This window comes from Lissotriton vulgaris, chromosome 9 (genome assembly GCF_964263255.1).
Source record: "Lissotriton vulgaris chromosome 9, aLisVul1.2, whole genome shotgun sequence".
NCBI lineage: Eukaryota > Metazoa > Chordata > Amphibia > Caudata > Salamandridae > Lissotriton > Lissotriton vulgaris.
In genome coordinates this window covers 36,618,730-36,627,930 of record NC_141697.1, presented here as the reverse complement: position 1 = coordinate 36,627,930, position 9,201 = coordinate 36,618,730, and positions in this window count along the sequence as shown.

The following is a 9,201-nucleotide window of genomic DNA, read 5'->3' as shown; positions in this document are numbered from 1 at the left end:
AGTTTGTCGCAAGGGGAGAATTACGATTACGAGTAGAGGGAGAAGAATAAGACACAGGACTAACAAGAGAAGGAGTAGAGACATTAGCAGCAACAGGGGTTAACAACACAGGAGCAGTAGCGGGAGCAGGAGTATGTGGAAGCGGAGGAGCAGTAGGAATAGAAATAGGCAAAGGAGCAGGAACAGGCGGAGGAATAACAGGTGGAAGAACAGGTACGGCAGGGACCACAGGAGCTGCGGTACCCTGTACGTACGGAGGTGGCGACTTCATAAGATAAGACATTAAAGAATCCTCAACTGCCTCTTCCTTCTTATCCGTCTCCTTAGGCAAAACAGGATAGCATTTGTCTATGGACATACGCTGCAATCTCTCAAACACTTCTTTATCCTTATCCTCCTTATCACGCTGAAACTGCTCAGCTTTCTTCACTATAGTAACAACAGTATCTCGCTGACTACGTTTATTTTGTCTGATCTCTTTCTGTCGGGCTTCTTTGCGCCAGAACCGAAAGGCATCAAACATGGCCGGCCTAGATTTGCGTTCGAACAACTTTATTTCCAAATTATCTAAGATCGACGCTTCGAAGCTACCGTGAGGTGGCCAACGAAGATCGCCGTCTTTCTTTGTATATTTTATCCAATAATCGTTAAAAGCAATCGGGCCTAGCCCATGTTTGCTATATAAATCATAAGTAGGAGTTCCAACCGGAGGTATCGGACACGAGTCCTCCAGCAGGGAATCCGCACCACAAAGTCTAAAGCAACTGAACAAAGTACTACGACCAGGCATCTTGCACACTAGCCGAGTTTCACAAACTTCAAGGGTTACGGGATTTCGGGATTTACCAAGTCCCAGCAAAGAACTAAACCCTCGGTCTTTGGCGGCTGCAGTCGTCAAACAAATACAACAACAACAAAGTACGCTAGCAAAGTGTCACCGACAAAAACACTCACACAGCGTGTACAACAAAGACACCCGCTAAAGTGTCTACAACAAAAACACTCGCTAAAGTGTTTACAACAAAGAACTCTGGGAGCGACCCACAAATACTTAACTCAAAGATCAATGGCGTCCTCAGGAAGGCCCGTCAATCGTCTCGCTATACCAAGGTCTACGCCAGGCGCCAAAACAGGTCTACAGTCAGGGCAGCAGTCCGTCGCAGCCGTTAGGAGGCGGGAATCTTCGCGGGAAAAGTCTTCGGGCCACTTATTTCGACAACAGGATCGATGAAGCGGGGTGCACCTTCCCTCGGAGATTTCACACGAAGTTCCTCACGATCGTCGGGCTTGGACCGATACCACTGATGAAGCCCCACGTTGGGCGCCAACTGAAGGACTGGGTTCTTTTGGACCCAGCGGTGCCAGGGCACAACACCTGAAACCTTCGTGGGTAACCTGCTCCGGCGTACAAGTCACAGAGACACGGGACACTTCCTTCGGCGTCAAAGAGTCAAGGTTTATTTACTGCAGGGAACACAGAAGTCACAGGAAGTACATCGAGTGTAGTTCGGGGAGACTGCTTCAAATTGTATTTGTGGATCGCTCCTTTTATACAGTTTTTACCCATAGGATAACATGATACACAATAGTTTACAACCTGGTTCCCACAAGTCGCTCTCAGAGGGGTCGCTTTGGTCACTTTGAAACACACAAGGTCCAGAACATAAGTGCGGAAACATTTGGCGGTTCCCAACTGTAAAAACCCATCTTCCCACCATTAGCAAATTCCAATCAGCAATAAAGTAGATCGAAATAGGAACGAAGACAGGTGCAGAGGAAGACGGAGACAGTAGGGAGATCGGAAAGGGTGTAAAAGGGGGGGTATCGAGAAGCACGAGATACAGGCATCAAAGGGACGTGCCTAATGAGATGCACGGCTGAGACAATAAGTCCGTGCGGCAAGATGAGCCTCGAGCGGCATCATCTGTCTTACAGCAGCAACCCCCTCATCATAAAGACACTTTCAAAGAACATGTGTCTTCCGCAAATATCTTGGGAGTCCCAGGGTCGCGAAGCGGACAGCGTCCGTTCGCTGGCTACTTGAGGGCAAGAGACAAAATGGATGCCGTATCTAAGATGGAACCCGTGGGTACAGATGAAAAAACCCACGTAACAAACGAACGGTTTAAGTTAGCACAGCGAAACTGCGCACACTTACTAAACTCGTCATTTGCGGTTCATAGATACTAGACTCGCCCATATTCGTGCGAGTCGAAAACACCACTTACAATTGTCACAGAACCTCACAACCATCTGGGCACTCTGGACTTAGCTGGACATCGCTTTCGTAATCAAGACTTGACCTGGGAAGACTCCTGCTGCTCCTAAAGCGCTCGGATGCCCCCGGGTAGCCATGCGCTATACAAGCACGTAATCATTCATTCATTCCTGGTCTAGACGTCCTGCAAGTCTGCTACAACGGCTGTGCCTGTGCTCCATACAGGTTCTTCACAAGCTGCTTGCAGGTTATTCTCACCTTGGATCCACCTTTGGGTTCTACCGGACACTTTCACCTTCTTCACCAGTGGCATTTTTTTCTATAGTCCTCCATTGTGTTCTATGGCAGTTTCCGACGTCACTTCACACCCATGCACCTGGCTTCCCTGGTGTAGGTATCCTGGTTCCTGGGGTATCCATAGGGGGGGGGGGGTGACTCTCCAACCTTCCATCTTCTGTGGGGTGTCATCAGGGTTGGCTGGGAAGAGTTCTTCTTCTTTAAAATTGCAACTGTGTCTTGCCATTTGCCTTGAATTGAGTATGTGGTCGCATTCCCACTCTGCACACAGCCTCAGTGGGGTTCCTAGATATTCACCTTGGGTGGTTCCTTGGGTCCCCGACTCTTCTAAGTCTTCTGGGACCATACTCAACTTAGGTCGTTGTTCGCATTCCACTATTTTAGTATATGGTTTGGTCTCCCCCCTGGGAACCACTGTGTATTTGTGCTGCTTACGTGTTCCATTTCCAAAGTATTGTGTGTATTGTGGTTATATCTCCAGGTAGAAAATATTGCAATGTGCTAGTGAGTGTTAATAATAAATACCTATTTTCTATAACTACACTGTGTGGTTCTTTTTCACTTAACCTATACCTAGGCTGCCCGGGTTTAGGTTTAAACCTATTATAACTGATTAAACCCAACCGAAAGGGAAATAGCCATCACAAGTGTAAACATATAAACGCTGAAAAATACCTGCACAACCTCACACTAAATGCCATACAAAGAATAAAAAGGAGAGTGAAAGAGCCATTTGTTCTTCCTGAAGGGGTCAATACAATGTAACTTTAAACTGTAACTGTAAAGCAGCAAGAAAGACTGGGCTAACATTATTCTACTTGAGTTTTGTTATTTAGGGATGCCACTAAAATATTGTTTCTTCCTCCTTTTGCTTTTTTTCAGTCTTGTTGTCTTTGGTCTAAAGACGCAGGGTTTAGAAGCATGTTTTAGGTCTTGTTTAATTATTTTATAAACTGTAGAGAATCAGGAAATGTCAAAATCATATTTGATATTTTGGCTGTGTTTGAGTCTTACACTGATAGGTAAAATGGCTGGTTTCACAAGAACCTTTCCCAATATGTGCCATCACATTTACCCACAGAGAGTGGGTAAAAACCCTTGAAACATCAGCCCCCAGTTTCTAGTGAGTCAGCATTGATAGTAGGTTTATTGCCAACACCTCAGGCTTTAAACATTCAAAGCAAGGTATAGTGACAAGTATATGTGAAAAAAAGAGGGCTGTCACCAAGCATCTGGGATAGAGGTGAAAACATGACACCAGACATTTGGAAAACATGGAATGCAGTGTCACTTGGAATGCTGCTGCAAAAGGTTCTTTCCAAGTTCAACAAAGATTGGAGTGATATTGTTTGTATTTGCAGTGATTTATCTACGTGTATGAAAAAGTTGAGTGATGACCTGTCAAAATCAATACCTGAGCTGAAGTGCTTTCCTGTAAGAGATCCTTGCCACTTATTAGATGGTATGCTGAAAGCATCTCTACAATCTGCAGAGTTAATGAAGAATGCTGTTTTTTTAGTCCAATCTGGTGCACTGTTTTTTTTTATGCACAGGAACGAAAACGTGAATATTTCTCATTTTGTGATTTGTGTGGCATCAAAGAAAGAGTTATTCCAACTGTGTCATTTAGCTGATGGTTCTCAGTCCAAAGGGCTATGAATGCTATATTATCCATGTGGCAACCGTTTACAGAATTTTTGCTGAGTGATAATGCCAAAGGCAAGCAATGTGAGGATCTTTGCTCGCATATTGATAGTAATGTGAAAAAAAGTACACTAATGCATTCTTATATTTTTACAGGAAAACATAACTGCTATAGTGGACAAAATAAAAAGAAACTAGAGACTGAAAACACCCTTGTCTGCCAAGCGTTCAGCATAATTGGTGTAGATGTAAAACATCTCCTTGAGAGTAGGCTGGGCGACACCTTAAGTGATATTGGAACGGCAACATGTTCCATGTTAGAGTGCTTGCCACTTGGTAAGCAAAGCAATGCTGAAGAACAATTCCGGAACTTTTATTTTACAATGTATGAGAAATGGCTTGCAATGATACATAGAAATGTCCCTTCACTAACCAAGGCTTTGAACTCAATGAAACCTCACTGTGGTGCTCTGTACAAGTTCTAGATCCCTTCCGTAAAGGGGAATTTACTCTGTAGTTTCAAACGTGTTGTTTCATTTTGGACCGCTTCAAAAACTCTGAGGGCATTAGCGCCGAGTTCAAAGCAAATGTTTTGCAACCTGCCCAGAGAATCACAATCATCAAGTGCACCAGTATTGGCATGGAAAGCTAGGTCAGTGGCCAGAGTTAGCAAACTGTGTACTGGCTGTTTTGGCATTGCCAGTCTCAACTGTCAATGTTGGGAGGGCCTTTTCACACATAAAAGTTTACATGGGAAGGACGGAACGAGCGTGCACCAGCAAAGACTCACTGAAGAAGTATTGTATGGTGTACTTCAATAAGTTTGATTTGCAAAAATATATTTGGGCCTCATATACACTGTACATACACTGTTTATATACCATGCACTATTAGTGCAGAAGGCAAGTAATAATAAAATCAAAACGTTCCAAAAACACCAGAAAAAGTGTTTCTGTTGTTTTTTAATGGCACGAAAATGTGCAACCACTGATAACCACTATTTTTAAGGTATTGAAATCACTTAAAAACACTGAAAAAAATCTCACAAGAATTTACCAAAAATAGAAACTGGAAACAGGAGAGCTTACCTATACCATAACACTGCATACTGGTAAAACAAGCTGCCTTGCACTCCTGGACTAAGCCTGAAGGCTGCTCTCCAGAGCTACAACTTAGAGAGCTTTCAGAGTTTGTCTAAGACCACTAAATCACCATAAGGATTGTCTGGATTAGTGCAGGGTACTCACTTACATAAGTGTGTACCATATACTAAGCCAGCCTCCTATATCACACCATGGTGTTTAATAGTGCATCTGGGTTTGCAACATAATGCCATGGCAGGGGAGGTCCATGATGCTTGCCCTTGACCAACAAGAGAATGTGATGGGGACTGCAGCGCAATTTCCTTGAAATGGAAGGAAGTGGCTTTTGGCTCTGCACATCCACCATGGTCTATGTAGTCCTATCTGCATCCCTGAGTTGCTGGGACAGATGCTGCATCTGCACACGTATTTGTATTCCGCTGGAAAGGCCACTATGATGCAGAACCCTCACAGGAAGACCTGCTCTGCTTGAAGGCTGTTGAGATACAACAAGTATGGGATACTGCTGGCAACAGAGCAGGCAGCGCAATGTGGGAATGCGTCATCTTCACCGTGACATGCAGGACTTTACTGATGGTCATCTGTTTGCAGAATACACGGGGCCTCGGAGATCATCTTCACTAACCCCATCCATCCATCTTAGGGTAGAAGTCAGTCTCCCAATCTCTCCTCTTACTTCACTGGCTCCCAGTAAGAAAGTGTGAAATGTTCAAGTCTTTGTTCATAGCTTTTAAGGCCCTTCATCTTGATGGCCCAGAATCCATCAGACAGCTCTCTCAACAATACGCCCCTTCCAGGACTTTACGATCTTCCTCCCAGGCCAATCTGGTCATACCTAAAATTAAAAGAGCCACTTGGGGAGGCAAGAGTTTTACAGTGGACACTGCCAAACTTTGGAACTTGATGCGTCTTAAAGTAAAAGACACAAAACATCTGTCTACCTTTCTTAAGGCTCTTAAAACATCGCTGTTTAATAATTATATTGCTTTCCTTATGTTCTACACGTGACGTCTGGTTTTATTTATAACCCTTTCTTACCTACTGGGAGTCAGCGCCTAGACACCTGCGGGTAGTAGTGCGCTTTAGAAATCTCAATTTCATTTCATTTCAAGTATGGAGTAAGGCTCCATTGTGCCTGGCAGTGCTCACTATGTGGCAGGAGCAGGACTTTTCCATCGTACCCCAACAACTATGGGCCAAGGGGCCCTATGATACAGGGCCCATCAGCACTGTGGACCCAGGGGGATACCATTGAGGTAAGGGGCCTTTTTACCACAAGTGCAGCAATACCCACTCTCCAAGAGACAGAGGAGGGTATAGCCCACACAATCCAGGCACTAGTGAGGAGTCTCCCCCTGCAATACCCCAATCTTCCCAGTTAAGAAGCCAGGGAGGAACGTGGTGCCTCATTCAGGACCTGCGCCCCCTCAATGACATTGTGGTCCTTGAGTTCAAAGTGGTACCAGACCCCTCTGTCTTACCAGCTAGCATATCAGCAGACACCCACTACTTCTCCTTGATAGATATAAAGAATGCATTCTTCAACATCCTGCTGCACCCCAACAGCCAGTAACGTACGGTATTCACCTTCCCCGGGGTCCAGCTGCTATACCAGAGACTATCACAAGGACACTGCTAGTCTCCCAGTATTTTCAAAATAATACTGACACATGATCTCATCAGCTTTCAGTCAAGGAGCACTCTCACACAGTATGCTGATGACATATGAATTTGTGGTATCCTCAAGGATCTATCAGCCTGATTCATGTACGGGCCGTTTTGCGTGGCCCTAATAGCGAATCATAGCGACTCGCTATTGAGGACACGCAAAACGGCATTCATGTAGGAATTGCTAAATCAATAGCGATTCCTACATGTTCTCTATTTACGAGTAGCAATTTGCTACTCGCAAAAAAAGGAATAACTCCCCATTCATTCCTATGGTCCAAAAGGCCCATAGGAATGAATGGGGAGTATCCCTTATTTGCGAGTAGCAATTTGCTACTCGCAAATCAGATAGCGATTTTAAGGGTGCCAGGGGTGTCCAAAGGACACCCTGTAGCACCCCTAAAATGCACATTTGAACAGGTGTTGCGCACACACATGTCCAAAGGACATGTGTGTGTGCAACATGCAACTTCGAAAAATGCTTTTAAAAGCATTTTTCTATGTTTTTGCTATTTACCGAGAGGTCTGACCTCTCGGTAAATAGCGGCCCAATTTTGCTAAATCGCAATTTTTGCAAGTGTCATGAATAGCATTTAAGGAATCTCTAATAGAGATTCCTTAAATGCTAATCCTCGCATATTTGCTAATTCCTCATTAGCGATTTTTGCATTTGGGATTGTGAATCCCAAATGCCAAAATTGCACTCGCAAAAGGCAAGATTCTGAGAATCTTGCCCTTTGCGAGTGCAATTTTGCTTCATGAATCAGGCTGTATGTCGCCGAGTGATGATAGCCCTCCTAACTGCACTTGCCGCTAGGGAATTCAAGGAAGAAAAGGAAAATGTGCAACAGAGGTTAGCTATTTAGGTTAGCTCATCTCAGCAACTGGCTGCTGGCAGAATATGCTGGAATGGGCAGATTCTAGCTGGGCCCTGCCACCACCCAGAACAAAAAATGGTATGTAAATGTTTTTAGGTCTGTGCAACTATGTCTGAAAATGGGTCCTTGATTATAGCACACTCATTGCCCCTTTGCTGGGGGCAATGAAGAAGGCCAAACAGGCAGTGAGGAGCTGGTCTGGACATCTGAGATGGTTGAAACCTTTGGCACACTAAAAACTGAATTATCCCACTCCCCTTTGTTACAGAAAGGAGTTCTTCCTATTCATCTAAAGTGACGGGCGAGTCATGACAACCATCCTAACCCAAAACTACCCCCTGGGACACAAACACATGTCGACTCTTCGGATTTCTCAGCATAAAGATGCGCAGCCTGCAATGTCAGAGTGCATAGCTGTGGTGAGGGGTCCATGGGTTGGCACAACCAGTGCTGCAGCCCCAGAAGACCCTCTTCAGTACCCATGCCCTGGGTACCAGTGGCACAATTTATTCGGGCCTTACAGGGGTAATTAAAGTGGTGCCAATCATGGTAGAGATTTTGAGAAAGAGATCTGGCACTGGGAACCTGTTAAGCAGGGACCCAGTGCACTTACAGTTCAAAATTACATCAGACATCAGGCAAAACATGGGGGGTAACCATGTCAAAAGAGGCACTCTCCTACAGACTGAATAACTCTAATTTCTCACAATAATTCACAAAATGTGTTACTTGTACAGTTGGCCAGAAGTTTACACATGTCTCTTCCAATCATCTGTGTTATAGTTTATGATCAGCAGGGCCTGACCCGTTGTACACTTCTACATCCTGGCGTGCGTATTTCTTCAGTTGCTTACTGTGTTGGATATTTAGAGACCCTCATGCTCACTCATTGTTATGTGCACTCTACCAGTGGTGGCTGGCACTGAGGGGGTGGTGGGCACGCAGGGGTGGTGGGCAGAAGGGGTAAATAAAAAAATGAAATCGTATTACCTGCCTGCTTCTTGCATCGTCCTTGTCGCGTCTATTCACTCCTTCTTATGAACGGAATAGGAAGGACACCAAAAACACCCAAGATCCCCTGAGCCAAGCACAATGCTGCAATGCAGCGTTGTGATTGGTATGAGCACTGTGGTTCGGCATTCAGACGGGGAATGGGTGCCTGGGAATGGTCTCCACCCAGGCTGTAATGCAGCCTGGGTGAAGCGCATGCTATGTGGGCGTGAGTGTTTGGCCAGCCCGAGACGGCCGACCAAACATTCATATGTACGTAGGGAGTGAAAAACACTCCTCCCCCCACTGCTCCTTCAGCAGAGCAGAGCAGCCCTGCCCTGCTTCCGAAAGCTGCTGCGCCCACAACTAGAAAAGTAAACTGATAATGAGTTATTATAATTTT